The following is a 12328-nucleotide window of genomic DNA, read 5'->3' as shown; positions in this document are numbered from 1 at the left end:
TGTGTGTTCTCTCTCTGTGTGTTCTCTCTCCCTCTCTGTTCTCTCTCTGTGTGTGTCTGTTCTCTCTTACTCTGTGTTCTCTCTCTATCTCTGTATTCTGTGTGTGTTCCCTGTGTGTGTGTTCTCTTGTGTGTGTGTTCTGTGTGTGTGTGTTCTCTGTTTGTGTGTTCTGTGTGCGTGTTTTCTGTGTGTGTGTTCTGTGTGTCTGTGTTCTGTGTGTGTGTTTCTCTGTGTGTGTGCTCTGTGTGTGTGTTCTCTGTGTGTGTGCATGTGTACACTCTCCCTCTATGTGTTCTCTCTTTCTCTGTGTGATCTCTCTCTGTGTGTTCTCTGTGTGTTTGTGTTCTGTGTGTGTGTTCTCTGTGTGTGTTCTCTGTGTGTGTGACCCCTGTGTGTGTGTGTGTGTGTGTGTTCTCTATTAGTGTGTGCTCTGTCTCTCTCTGTGTTCTCGCTCTCTGTGTTCTCTGTCTGTGTTCTCTCTGTGTGTTCTCTCACTCTGTGTTCCCTCTGTCTCTGTGTTCTCATTGTGTTTGTGTTCTGTGTGTGTGTTCTTTCTGTGTGTGCGTTCTCTCTGTGTGTGTGTGTTCTGTGTATGTGTGTGTTGTCTCTCTGTGTGTTCTCTGTGTGTGTGTTCTCCCTCTGTGTTCTCTCTCTCACTCTGTGTTCTCTCTCTATCTCTGTATTCTGTGTGTGTTCCCTGTGTGTGTGTTCTCTTGTGTGTGTGTTCTGTGTGTGCGTGTTCTCTGTGTTTGTTCTCTGTGTGTGTTCTATCTGTGTGTGCTCTGTGTGTTTGTTCTCTCTCTCTCTGTGTTCGCTCTCTGTGTGTTCTCACTCCCTCTCTGTTCTCTCTCTGTGTGTGTCTGTTCTCTCTCACTCTGTGTTCGCTCTCTATCTCTGTATTCTGTGTGTTTTCCCTGTGTGTGTGTTCTCTTGTGTGTGTGTTCTGTGTGTGTGTGTTCTCTGTTTGTGTGTTCTGTGTGTGTGTGTTCTCTGTGTATGTTCGCTGTGTGTATGCGTGTGTTCTCTCTCCCTCTATGTGTTCTCTCTTTCTCTGTGTGATCTCTCTCTGTGTGTTTGTGTTCTGTGTGTGTGTTCTCTCTGTGTGTTCTTGCGTGTCTGTTCTCTCTCTCTCTCTGTGTTCTCTCTCTGTGTGTTCTCTCTCCCTCTATGTGTTCTCTCTTTCTCTGTGTGATCACGCTCTGTTTTTTTTCTCTGTGTTCTCTGTGTGTTTGTGTTCTGTGTGTATGTTTGTGTTCTGTGTGCGTGTTTCTGTGTGTGTGTGTGCTCTGTGTGTGTGTTCTCTAATTATATGCGTGTGTTCTCCCTCCCTCTATTTGTTCTCTCTTTCTCTGTGTGATCTCTCTCTGTGTGTTGTCTGTGTGTTTGTGTTCTGTTTGTGTTTTCTCTGTGTGTGTTCTCTGTATGTGTGTTCTCTCTCTGTGTTCTCTCTCTCACTCTGTGTTCTCTCTCTATCTCTGTATTCTGTGTGTGTTCCCTGTGCTTGTGTTCTCTTGTGTGTGTGTTCTGTGTGTGTGTGTTCTCTGTTTGTGTGTTCTGTGTGTGCGTGTTCTCTGTTTGTTCTCTGAGTGTGTTCTATCTGTGTGTGCTCTGTGTGTTTGTTCTCTCTCTCTCTGTGTTCGCTCTCTGTGTGTTCTCACTCCCTCTCTGTTCTCTCTCTGTGTGTGTAAATTCTCTCTCACTATGTGTTCGCTCTCTATCTCTGTATTCTGTGTGTTTTCCCTGTATGTGTGTTCTCTTGTGTGTGTGTTCTGTGTGTGTGTGTTCTCTGTTTGTGTGTTCTGTGTGTGCGTGTTCTCTGTGTCAGTTCGCTGTGTGTGTGCGTGTGTTCTCTCTCCCTCTCTGTGTTCTCTCTCTCTCTGTATTCTCTCTCTGTGTTCTCTTTCTCTGTGTGTTCTCTCTGTGTGTTCTGTGTGTGTGTGTTGTCTCTGTCTCTGTGTTCTCTCTGTGTGTGTTCTCTCTCCCTCTGTGTTCTCTGTGTGTGTGTGTCTGTTCTCTCTCCCTCTGTGTTCTCTCTGTGTGTGTGTCTGTTCTCTCTCACTCTGTGTTCTCTCTCTATCTCTGTATTCTGTGTGTGTTCTCTGTGTGTGTTCTCTTGTGTGTGTGTTCTGTGTGTGTGTTCTCTGTTTGTGTGTTCTGTGTGTGCGTGTTTTCTGTGTGTGTGTTCTGTATGTCTGTGTTCTGTGTGTGTGTTTCTCTGTGTGTGTGCTCTGTGTGTGTGTTTCCTGTGTGTGTGCGTGTGTTCACTCTCCCTCTATGTGTTCTCTCTTTCTCTGTGTGATCTCTCTCTGTGTGTTCTCTGTGTGTTTGTGTTCTGTGTGTTCTCTGTGCGTGTTCTCTGTGTGTGTGACCCCTGTGTGTGTGTGTGTTCTCTATTATTGTGTGCCCTGTCTCTCTCTGTGTTCTCTCTCTCTGTGTTCTCTGTCTGTGTTCTCTCTGTGTGTTCTCTCTCTCTGTGTTCCCTCTGTCTCTGTGTTCACATTGTGTTTGTGTTCTGTTTGTGTGTTCTCTCTGTGTGTGCGTTCTCTGTGTGTGTGTTCTGTGTATGTGTGTGTTCTCTCTCTGTGTGTTCTCTGTGTGTGTGTTCTCCCTCTGTGTTCTCTCTCTCACTCTGTGTTCTCTCTCTATCTCTGTATTCTGTGTGTGTTCCCTGTGTGTGTGTTCTCTTGTGTGTGTGTGCTCTGTGTGTGTGTGTTCTATGTTTGTGTGTTCTGTGTGTGTGTTCTCTGTGTGTGTTCGCTGTGTGTATGCGTGTGTTCTCTCTCCCTCTATGTGTTCTTATATCTCTGTGTGATCTCTCGCTGTTCTCTCTCTCTCTCTCTGTGTTCTGTGTGTGTGTTTCTCTGTGTGTGTGCTCTGTGTGTGTGTTCTCTGTGTGTGTGCATGTGTTCACTCTCCCTCTATGTGTTCTCTCTTTCTCTGTGTGATCTCTCTCTGTGTGTTCTCTGTGTGTTTGTGTTCTGTGTGTGTGTTCTCTGTGTGTGTGAAACCTGTGTGTGTGTGTGTGTGTGTGTGTGTGTTCTCTATTATTGTGTGCTCTGTCTCTCTCTGTGTTCTCGCTCTCTGTGTTCTCTGTCTGTGTTCTCTCTGTGTGTTCTCTCTCTCTGTGTTCCCTCTGTCTCTGTGTTCTCATTGTGTTTGTGTTCTGTGTGTGTTCTTTCTGTGTGTGCGTTCTCTGTGTGTGTGTGTTCTGTGTATGTGTGTGTTCTCTCTCTGTGTGTTCTCTGTGTGTGTGTTCTCCCTCTGTGTTCTCTCTCTCACTCTGTGTTCTCTCCCTATCTCTGTATTCTGTGTGTGTTCCCTGTGTGTGTGTTCTCTTGTGTGTGTGTTCTGTATGTTTATGTTCTCTGTTTGTGTGTTCTGTGTGTGTGTGTTCTCTGTGTATGTTCGCTGTGTGTATGCGTGTGTTCTCTCTCCCTCTATGTGTTCTCTCTTTCTCTGTGTGATCTCTCTCTGTGTGTTGTCTGTGTGTTTGTGTTCTGTGTGTGTTTTCTCTGTGTGTGTTCTCTGTCTGTGTGTTCTCTCTCCGTGTTCTCTCTCTCACTCTGTGTTCTCTCTCTATCTCTGTATTCTGTGTGTGTTCCCTGTGCTTGTGTTCTCTTGTGTGTGTGTTCTGTGTGTGTGTGTTCTCTGTTTGTGTGTTCTGTGTGTGCGTGTTCTCTGTGTTTGTTCTCTGTGAGTGTTCTATCTGTGTGTGCTCTGTGTGTTTGTTCTCTCTCTCTCTGTGTTCGCTCTCTGTGTGTTCTCACTCCCGCTCTGTTCTCTCTCTGTGTGTGTCTGTTCTCTCTCACTCTGTGTTCGCTCTCTATCTCTGTATTCTGTGTGTTTTCCCTGTATGTGTGTTCTCTTGTGTGTGTGTTCTGTGTGTGTGTGTTCTCTGTTTGTGTGTTCTGTCTGTGCGTGTTCTCTGTGTTTGTTCTCTGTGAGTGTTCTATCTGTGTGTTCTCTGTGTGTGTGTTCTCCCTCTGTGTTCTCTCTCTCACTCTGTGTTCTCTCTCTATCTCTGTATTCTGTGTGTGTTCCCTGTGCTTGTGTTCTCTTGTGTGTGTGTTCTGTATGTTTATGTTCTCTGTTTGTGTGTTCTGTGTGTGTGTGTTCTCTGTGTATGTTCGCTGTGTGTATGCGTGTGTTCTCTCTCCCTCTATGTGTTCTCTCTTTCTCTGTGTGATCTCTCTCTGTGTGTTGTCTGTGTGTTTGTGTTCTGTGTGTGTTTTCTCTGTGTGTGTTCTCTGTCTGTGTGTTCTCTCTCCGTGTTCTCTCTCTCACTCTGTGTTCTCTCTCTATCTCTGTATTCTGTGTGTGTTCCCTGTGCTTGTGTTCTCTTGTGTGTGTGTTCTGTGTGTGTGTGTTCTCTGTTTGTGTGTTCTGTGTGTGCGTGTTCTCTGTGTTTGTTCTCTGTGAGTGTTCTATCTGTGTGTGCTCTGTGTGTTTGTTCTCTCTCTCTCTGTGTTCGCTCTCTGTGTGTTCTCACTCCCTCTCTGTTCTCTCTCTGTGTGTGTCTGTTCTCTCTCACTCTGTGTTCGCTCTCTATCTCTGTATTCTGTGTGTTTTCCCTGTATGTGTGTTCTCTTGTGTGTGTGTTCTGTGTGTGTGTGTTCTCTGTTTGTGTGTTCTGTCTGTGCGTGTTCTCTGTGTTTGTTCTCTGTGAGTGTTCTATCTGTGTGTTCTCTGTGTGTGTGTTCTCCCTCTGTGTTCTCTCTCTCACTCTGTGTTCTCTCTCTATCTCTGTATTCTGTGTGTGTTCCCTGTGCTTGTGTTCTCTTGTGTGTGTGTTCTGTGTGTGTGTGTTCTCTGTTTGTGTGTTCTGTGTGTGCGTGTTCTCTGTGTTTGTTCTCTGTGAGTGTTCTATCTGTGTGTGCTCTGTGTGTTTGTTCTCTCTCTCTCTGTGTTCGCTCTCTGTGTGTTCTCACTCCCTCTCTGTTCTCTCTCTGTATGTGTCTGTTCTCTCTCACTCTGTGTTCGCTCTCTATCTCTGTATTCTGTGTGTTTTCCCTGTATGTGTGTTCTCTTGTGTGTGTGTTCTGTGTGTGTGTGTTCTCTGTTTGTGTGTTCTGTCTGTGCGTGTTCTCTGTGTCTGTTCGCTGCGTGTGTGCGTGTGTTCTCTCTCCCTCTCTGTGTTCTCTCTCTCTCTGTATTCTCTCGCTGTGTTCTCTCTCTCTGTGTGTTCTCTCTGTGTGTTCTGTGTGTGTGTGTTGTCTCTGTCTCTGAGTTCTCTCTGTGTGTGTTCTCTCTCCCTCTGTGTTCTCTCTGTGTGTGTGTCTGTTCTCTCTCACTCTGTGTTCTCTCTCTATCTCTGTATTCTGTGTGTGTTCTCTGTGTGTGTTCTCTTGTGTGTGTGTTCTGTGTGTGTGTTCTCTGTTTGTGTGTTCTGTGTGTGCGTGTTTTCTGTGTGTGTGTTCTGTATGTCTGTGTTCTGTGTGTGTGTTTCTCTGTGTGTGTGCTCTGTGTGTGTGTTCCCTGTGTGTGTGCGTGTGTTCACTCTCCCTCTATGTGTTCTCTCTTTCTCTGTGTGATCTCTCTCTGTGTGTTGTCTGTGTGTTTGTGTTCTGTGTGAGTTTTCTCTGTGTGTGTTCTCTGTCTGTGTGTTCTCTCTCCGTGTTCTCTCTCTCACTCTGTGTTCTCTCTCTATCTCTGTATTCTGTGTGTGTTCCCTGTGCTTGTGTTCTCTTGTGTGTGTGTTCTGTGTGTGTGTGTTCTCTGTTTGTGTGTTCTGTGTGTGCGTGTTCTCTGTGTTTGTTCTCTGTGAGTGTTCTATCTGTGTGTGCTCTGTGTGTTTGTTCTCTCTCTCTCTGTGTTCGCTCTCTGTGTGTTCTCACTCCCTCTCTGTTCTCTCTCTGTGTGTGTCTGTTCTCTCTCACTCTGTGTTCGCTCTCTATCTCTGTATTCTGTGTGTTTTCCCTGTATGTGTGTTCTCTTGTGTGTGTGTTCTGTGTGTGTGTGTTCTCTGTTTGTGTGTTCTGTCTGTGCGTGTTCTCTGTGTCTGTTCGCTGCGTGTGTGCGTGTGTTCTCTCTCCCTCTCTGTGTTCTCTCTCTCTCTGTATTCTCTCTCTGTGTTCTCTCTCTCGGTGTGTTCTCTCTGTGTGTTCTGTGTGTGTGTGTTGTCTCTGTCTCTGTGTTCTCTCTGTGTGTGTTCTCTCTCCCTCTGTGTTCTCTCTGTGTGTGTGTCTGTTCTCTCTCACTCTGTGTTCTCTCTCTATCTCTGTATTCTGTGTGTGTTCTCTGTGTGTGTTCTCTTGTGTGTGTGTTCTGTGTGTGTGTTCTCTGTTTGTGTGTTCTGTGTGTGCATGTTTTCTGTGTGTGTGTTCTGTATGTCTGTGTTCTGTGTGTGTGTTTCTCTGTGTGTGTGCTCTGTGTGTGTGTTCCCTGTGTGTGTGCGTGTGTTCACTCTCCCTCTATGTGTTCTCTCTTTCTCTGTGTGATCTCTCTCTGTGTGTTCTCTGTGTGTTTGTGTTCTGTATGTTCTCTGTGCGTGTTCTCTGTGTGTGTGACCCCTGTGTGTGTGTGTGTTCTCTATTACTGTGTGCTCTGTCTCTCTCTGTGTTCTCTCTCTCTGTGTTCTCTGTCTGTGTTCTCTCTGTGTGTTCTCTCTCTCTGTGTTCCCTCTGTCTCTGTGTTCTCTCTGTGTGTGTTCTCTCTACCCTCTGTGTTCTCTCTCTGTGTGTGTCTGTTCTCTCTCACTCTGTGTTCTCTCTCTATCTCTGTATTCTGTGTGTGTTCTCTGTGTGCGTTCTCTGTGTGTGTGTGTTCTGTGTACGTGTGTGTTCTCTCTCTCTGTGTTCTCTGTGTGTGTGTTCTCCCTCTGTGTTCTCTCTCTCACTCTGTGTTCTCTCTCTATCTCTGTATTCTGTGTGTGTTCCCTGTGTGTGTGTTCTCTTGTGTGTGTGTGCTCTGTGTGTGTGTGTTCTATGTTTGTGTGTTCTGTGTGTGTGTTCTCTGTGTATGTTCGCTGTGTGTATGCGTGTGTTCTCTCTCCCTCTATGTGTTCTTATATCTCTGTGTGATCTCTCGCTGTTCTCTCTCTCTCTCTCTGTGGTCTCTCTGTGTTTGTGTTCTGTGTGTGTGTTCTCTGTGTGTGTGGTCTCTGTGTGTGTTTGGGTTGTCTCTGTGTGTGTGTGCGTTCTGTGTATGTGTGTTCTCTGTGTGTGTGTATGTTCTCTCGTTCTGTGTGTGATCTCTCTCTCTGTTCTCTCTCTGTCTCTGTATTCTCTCGCTCTCTCTCTGTTCTCTCTATGTGTGTCTGTTCTCTCTCACTCTGTGTTCTCTCTCTATCTCTGTATTCTGTGTGCGTGTTCTATGTGTGTGTTCTCTTTTGTGTTTGTTGTGTGTGTGTGTTCTCTGTTTGTGTGTTCTGTGTGTGCGTGTTTTCTGTGTGTGTGTTCTGTATGTCTGTGTTCTGTGTGTGTGTTTCTCTGTGTGTGTGCGTGTGTTCTCTCTCACTCTATGTGTTCTCTCTTTCTCTGTGTGATCTCTCTCTCTGTTCTCTCTCTCTCTGTGTTATCTCTCTCTCTCTGTGTTCTCTGTCTCTCACTGTGTTCTCTCTCCCTCTCACTGTGTTGTCTCTCTCTATGTGTGTCAGTTCTCTCTCACTCTGCGTTCTCTCTCTATCTCTGTATTCTGTGTGTGTGTGTTCTCTGTGTGTGTTCTCTTTTGTGTGTGTTGTGTGTGTGTGTTCTCTGTTTGTGTGTTCTATGTGTGCGTGTTTTCTGTGTGTGGTGTTTCTCTGTGTGTGTGTTCTCCATGTGTGTGCGTGTGTTCTCTCTCACTCAATGTGTTCTCTCTTACTCTGTGTGATCTCTCGCTCAGCGTTCTCTCTCTCTCCGTTCTCTCTCTCTCTCGGTGTTCTGTGTGTGTGTGTTCTCTCTGTGCGTATGTGTGTGTTGTCTCTCTCTCTGTGTTCTCTCTCTCTCCGTTCTCATTCTCTCTCTTCGTGTTCTCTCTCTCTGTCTTCTCTCTCTCTCTGTTCTCTCTCTCTGTGTGTTATCTCTCTCTCTCTGTGTTCTCTGTCTCTCACTGTGTTCTTTCTCCCTCTCACTGTGTTGTCTCTTCCTCTCTCTGTGTTCTCTCTCCCTGACTGTTCTCTCACTCCATGTGTTCTCTCTCTGTGTTCTCCGTCGCTCTCTCTGCGTTCTCTGTTTGTGTGTTCTCTTGTGTGTGTGTTCTGTGTGTGTGTGTGTGTTCTCTGTTTGTGTGTTCTGTGTGTGCGTGTTCTCTGTGTGTTCGCTGTGTGTGCGTGTGTGTTGTCTCTCCCTCCATGTGTTCTCTCTTTCTCTGTGTGATCTCTCTCTGTATTCTCTCTCTCTCTCCGTGTTCTCTGTGTGTTTGTGTTCTGTGTGTGTGTTCTCTGTCTGTGTGTTCTCTGTGTGTGTTTGGGTTGTCTGTGTGTGTGTGCGTTTTGTGTATGTGTGTTCTCTGTGTGTGTGTATGCTCTCTCTGTGTTCTCTCTCACACTGTGTTCTCTCTCTATCTCTGTATTCTTTGTGTGTGTGTTCTCTGTGTGTGTTCTCTTTTGTGTGTGTTGTGTGTGTGTATGTTCTCTGTGTGTGTGTTTCTCTGTGTGTTCTCGCTCTCTCTGCGATCTCTCGCTCTCTGTGTTCTCTCTCTCTGTATTCTCTCTCTGTGATCTCTGTGTGTGTGTGTTCTCTCTGTGTGTTCTGTGTGTGTGTTCTCTCTCTCTGTGTTCTAACTCTCTGTGTTCTCTCTCCCTCTATGTGTTCTCTCTTTCTCTGTGTGATCTTTCTCTGTATTCTCTCTCTCTGTGTGTTCTGTGTGTGTGTTCTCTGTGTGTTTGTGTGTTCTCTATGTGTGTGTATGTTCTCTCTTACTGTGTGTGATCTCACTCTCTGTTCTCTCTCTCTCTGTTCTCTCTCTCTCTTTCTCTGTGTCTGTTCTCTCTCACTATGTGTTCTCTCTCTATCTCTGCATTCTGTGTGTTTGTATTTTCTGTCTGTGTGTTCTCTTGTGTGTGTGTTCTGTGTGTGTGTTCTCTGTTTGTGTGTATGTTCTCTCCTTCTGTGTATGATCTGTCACTCTGTGTTTTCGCTCTCTCTCTGTGTTCTGTGTTTGTGTGTGTGTACTCTCTCTCTGTTCTCTCTCTCTGTGTTCTCTCTCTCTCTGTGTTCTGTCTCTCTATGTTCTCTGTCTGTGTTCTTTGTATGTGTTCTCTCTATCTGTGTGTTCTCTCTCTCTCTGTGTTCTCTCTCTCTGTTTGTTCTCACTCTCTCTGTGTGTTCTCGCTCTCTCTGCGATCTCTCGCTCTCTGTGTTCTCTGTCTCTCTGTATTCTCTCTCTGTGTTCTCTCTCTGTTAGTGTTCTCTCTGTGTTGTCTCCCCCTCTCTCTGTGTTCTCTCCCCCTCTCTGCTCTCTCTCTCTATGTGTTCTGTCTCTCTGTTCTCCCTCTCTCTCTGCGTTCTCTGTGTGTTTGTTCTCTCTCTCTCTGTGTTCTCTCTCTCTCTGTGTTCTCTCTCTCTCTGTGTTCTGTGTGTGTGTTCTCTGCGTGTGTGGATCTTCCCTCTGTGTGTGAGTTCTTCCTGTGTGTCTTCTCTGTGTATGTGTTTACTGTGTGTGATTGTTCTCTCTCTCTGTGTTCTCTCTCTCGCTCTGTGTTCTCTCTCTATCTCTCTGTGTTCTCTCTCTCTCTGTGTTCTCTCTCTCTCTGTGTACTCTGTGTATGTGTGTCTGTGTGTGTGTTTGTGTTCTACCTCTGTGTGTGTGTTTTCTCTCTGTGTGTTCTCTCTCTCTGTGTGTTCTCTCTGTCTCACTGTGTTCTCTCTCCCTCTCTCTGTGTTGTCTCTCCCTCTCTCTGTGTTCTCTCTGTCTGTGTTCTCTCTATCTGTGTGTTCTCTGTCTGTTTGTGTTCTCTGTGTGTGTTCTCTGTGTGTGTGCGTACTGTGTGTGTGTGTTCTCTGTGTGTGTGTATGTTCCCTCTTTCTGTGTGTGATCTCTCTCTCTCTGTGTTCTCTCTCTCTGTGTTCTCTCTCTCTCTGTGTTCTCTCTCTCAGTTTGTTCTCACTCTCTCTCTGTGTTCTCGCTCTCTCTGCGATCTCTCGCTTTCTGCGTTCTCTCACTCTCTGTATTCTCTCTCTGTGTTCTCTGTGTGTGTGTTCTCTCTGTGTGTTCTGTGTGCGTGTGTGTTCTCTCTCTCTCTGTATTCTCTCTCTCTGTGTTCTCTCTCTCTCTCTGTGTTCTGTGTGTGTTCTCTGTGTGTGTGTTCTCTGTGTGTGTGTTCTCTGTGTGTGTGTTCTCTTTGTGTGTGTTCTCTCACTCACTGTGTTCTCTCTCTCTGTGTTCTCTCTCTCTCTGTGTTCTGTCTCTCTATGTTCTCTGTCTGTGTTCTCTGTATGTGTTCTCTCTATCTGTGTGTTCTCTCTCTCTCTGTGTTCTCTCTCTCTGTTTGTTCTCACTCTCTCTGTGTGTTCTGTGTGCGTGTGTGTTCTCTCTCTCTCTGTATTCTCTCTCTCTGTGTTCTCTCTCTCTCTCTGTGTTCTGTGTGTGTTCTCTGTGTGTGTGTTCTCTGTGTGTGTGTTCTCTTTGTGTGTGTTCTCTCACTCACTGTGTTCTCTCTCTCTGTGTTCTCTCTCTCTGTTGTCACTCTCACCATGTGTTCTCTGTGTGTGTGTGTGTTCTCTCTCTCTCTCTCTGTTCTCTCTCTCTGTGTTCTCTCTCTCTGTGTGTTCTCTGTCGATATGTTCTGTGTGTGTGTTCTCACTCTGTGTGTGTTCTCTCTGTGTGTTCTGTGTGTGTGTGTTCTCTCTCTGTGTTCTCTCTCTCTATGTTCTCTCTCTCTCTCTGTGTTCTGTGTGTGTGTCCTCTGTGTGTCTGTATTCTGTGTGTGTGTGTGTGTTCTCTGTGTGTTCTCTCTCTCTCTGTGTTCTCTCTCTCTGTGTTCTCTCTCTCTGTTGTCACTCTCACCATGTGTTCTCTGTGTGTGTGTGTGTGTTCTCTCTCTCTCTCTGTTCTCTCTCTCTGTGTTCTCTCTCTCTGTGTTCTCTGTCTATGTGTTCTGTGTGTGTGTTCTCTCTCTGTGTGTGTTCTCTCTGTGTGTTCTGTGTGTGTGTGTTCTCTCTCTGTGTTCTCTCTCTCTCTCTGTGTTCTGTGTGTGTGTCCTCTGTGTGTTCTGTGTGTGCGTGTTCTCTGTGTGTGTGTGCTCTGTGTGTGTGTTCCCTCTGTGTGTGCGTGTGTTCTCTCTCCCTCTACGTGTTCTCTCTTTCTCTGTGTGATCTCTCTCTGTTCTCTCTCTCTCTGTGTGTTCTCTGTCTATTTGTGTCCTGTGTGTGTTCTCTCTGTATGTGTTCTCTTTGTGTGTGTTCCCTCTGTGTGTGTGTGTTCTCTATTAGTGTGTTCTCTCTCTCTCTGTTCTCTCTTTGTCCTCTCTCTCTGTGTTCTCTCTCTCTGTGCGTTCTCTCTCTCTCTGTGTTCTCACTCTCTCTGTTGTCACTCTCACTATGTGTTCTCTCTCTGTGTGTATGTTCTCTCTTTCTGTGTTCTCTCTGTTGTCACTCTCACTATGTGTTCTCTCTCTCTGTGCGATCTCTCTCTCAGCGTTCTCTCTCTCTGTGTTCCCTCTCTCTCTGTGTTCTGTGTGTGTGTGTTCTCTCTGTGTGTATGTGTGTGTTCTCTCTCTCTGTGTGTTCTCTCTCTCTCCATTCTCGTTCTCTCTCTGTGTGTTCTCTCTCTCTGTGTTCTCTCTCAATCTCTGTGTACTCTGTGTGTGTGTGTCTGTGTGTGTGTTTGTGTTCTACCTCTGTGTGTGCGTTCTCTCTGTGTGTTCTCGCTCTCTCTGCGATCTCTCGCTCTCTGTGTTCTCTCTCTCTGTATTCTCTCTCTGTGATCTCTGTGTGTGTGTGTTCTCTCTGTGTGTTCTGTGTGTGTGTTCTCTCTCTCTGTGTTCTCTCTCTGTGTGTTCTCTCTCCCTCTATGTGTTCTCTCTTTCTCTGTGTGATCTTTCTCTGTATTCTCTCTCTCTCTGTGTTCTGTGTGTGTGTTCTCTGTGTGTTTGTGTGTTCTCTATGTGTGTGTATGTTCTCTCTTTCTGTGTGTGATCTCTCTCTCTGTTCTCTCTCTCTCTGTTCTCTCTCTCTCTCTCTCTCTCTGTGTCTGTTCTCTCTCACTATGTGTTCTCTCTCTATCTCTGTATTCTGTGTGTTTGTATTTTCTGTCTGTGTGTTCTCTTGTGTGTGTGTTCTGTGTGTGTGTTCTCTGTTTGTGTGTATGTTCTCTCTTTCTGTGTATGATCTGTCTCTCCGTGTTCTCTCTCTCTCTGTGTTCTGTATCTCTATGTTCTCTGTCTGCGTTCTCTGTCTGTGTTCTCTCT

The sequence above is a fragment of the Chiloscyllium punctatum genome, chromosome 19, assembly GCF_047496795.1.
Source record: "Chiloscyllium punctatum isolate Juve2018m chromosome 19, sChiPun1.3, whole genome shotgun sequence".
Taxonomy (NCBI): Eukaryota; Metazoa; Chordata; class Chondrichthyes; order Orectolobiformes; family Hemiscylliidae; genus Chiloscyllium; species Chiloscyllium punctatum.
The sequence above is the reverse complement of the archived record's forward strand: the minus strand, read 5'-3'. Positions refer to the sequence as shown.